This window comes from Galeopterus variegatus, unplaced genomic scaffold (genome assembly GCF_000696425.1).
Source record: "Galeopterus variegatus unplaced genomic scaffold, G_variegatus-3.0.2 Scaffold2895, whole genome shotgun sequence".
Classification (NCBI taxonomy): domain Eukaryota; kingdom Metazoa; phylum Chordata; class Mammalia; order Dermoptera; family Cynocephalidae; genus Galeopterus; species Galeopterus variegatus.
Genome location: NW_007729006.1, coordinates 292946 through 294836, shown reverse-complemented (window position 1 = coordinate 294836; position 1891 = coordinate 292946). Strand labels below are relative to the sequence as shown.

At 46.3% G+C, this 1891-nt stretch overlaps 1 long non-coding RNA gene across 1 annotated transcript; it reads left to right on the top strand.

The window, feature by feature from the left end:
• Nucleotides 1-243: 243 nt before the first annotated feature.
• Nucleotides 244-1380, top strand: LOC103599245. The gene is made up of 2 exons (XR_551272.1): nucleotides 244-294; nucleotides 446-1380. It is a non-coding gene; the product is annotated as an uncharacterized LOC103599245 (long non-coding RNA).
• Nucleotides 1381-1891: the final 511 nt, after the last annotated feature.

The following is a 1891-nucleotide window of genomic DNA, read 5'->3' as shown; positions in this document are numbered from 1 at the left end:
GCACATGGCCTTGTTCCTTAATTGCCAGGGTGGAATTAATTTGCTCTTCCTGTTTCTCTTGTGACAGGAAGTAGATGTCCTTGAATTTCAGTTGATTAATGGAGGCCTCTGAGCAGAGTGCTCCAGCCTTTCTTGCTTTTAATACTTATGCAATGCAAGGCCCTAATTTGATAATTTTGCTGTTTTTTAGATGGATCACCTACTGGTTGAAAATATTGAGCGGGAAACGTTTCATCTCTGCTCCCGCCTCATTAATGGGCCGTACCGGCGGACAGTGAGAGCCCTGGTCTTCACATTAAAGCACCGAGCTGAAATCCGGGCTCAGGTGAAGAACGGCTCGCTGACAGTCGGCACGTTTGTACAGACCCACAAAAAGTGACCTGAGGACGGTTCCAGTCCTGGGCTGGGCAGAGAGGAAAATGGGCCTCTCTCCCCTGGTCTTCACATTAAAGCACCGAGCTGAAATCCGGGCTCAGGTGAAGAACGGCTCGCTGCCAGTCGGCACGTTTGTACAGACCCACAAAAAGTGACCTGAGGACGGTTCCAGTCCTGGGCTGGGCAGAGAGGAAAATGGGCCTCTCTGTGCCATTCAAAGACTCTTTTGAGTTTGGCTGATAGCGGCTGGTGGCTGTGCTAAATTTTCCCATGGTGCCATTGCGTGGCAGACAGAGGATGCAGAGAGCCTTGGGAGACAGGCCTGCAGGAACGTGCTTCATTAGCTGTAATGTCTGGTGCTGCCTAACAGGATGCACTCGGGCTGTCACTAGGAAGTACCATACAGTTGCCATCACCCAACACCGCGAAAGGGTGACGGATTTCACTGTGAGTATGCCAAGGACACCTCTAAACTCCCCCCATGTCAGACAGATGAAGTTACTACTTTATTTAGCCACCCTGCAGGTAACTGAAACTCAATTACTGCTGCCGCTCACTTGGTTCCATCCCCCTGAGTTTAGATAGCTCCCGTGCCTCTCAGAACTCCCCTGTCTGTTTTCTTTGCTCCACCCCAGGGGTGAGCCTGCCAGAGCCTGCTGACTACCCCTTCTTTCCAGAGCTCACTTATCTGAACGTTTCAGCTCTCCCTGGAAGACCTTCTGCATTGGTCTCTGGAGCCCCCATGCTGAGGCTTCTAATGAGGAACTGGCCTGAAGCCTCCTCACACCTCAGGGTTTATTTGAATAAGTTGGTGCTCTTGGTTTAAGGCTCTGTCGAAGATACATAATGAAATTTTTCTTGAAGTTAATTACTGCAGTAGAAAGAAATACATGCATATATATTTTAAAATGAAATGCCTCTATATAGGCCTGCTTGAACAATTATGTAAATGATACTTGCTTTTTAAAGTAATAATAAACTGGGACTTTTTTCCTAAAACAAAAAGTGTGGTTTGTTCATTGAAAAGTGTTTCCAACTGAGAAAGTGCACAGTTGGTGAAATTAAAGAATGATGGGACAAGAATTTGAAGAAAGTAACAAGACCCAAGGAAGGTTTTTTTAGACTAGGGGAGGCTGGTGCATGTTTGTAATCTGAAGTAAAGCAGCCAATAGAAAAGGAGAGATTTAAAATTTTTTAAAAAGGGGGAGGCGAAATGGGTTGAAAAGCAACGATAAAAAGGAAGGGACTAACATAATTGTCTACCTTCTAAGTGTTGGGCACTTTTCCTAAGACAACACATTATCATTTACATGGGTTTTTTTTTTTTTTTTTTAAAAGATGACCGGTAAGGGGATCTTAACCCTTAACTTGGTGTTGTCAGCACCACGCTCAGCCCGTGAGCGAACCGGCCATCCCTATATGGTATCCGAACCCAGGGCCTTGGTGTTATCAGCACCGCACTCTCCCGAGTGAGCCACGGGCCGGCCCTACATGGGTTTTTTTTTTTCCTTTTTGT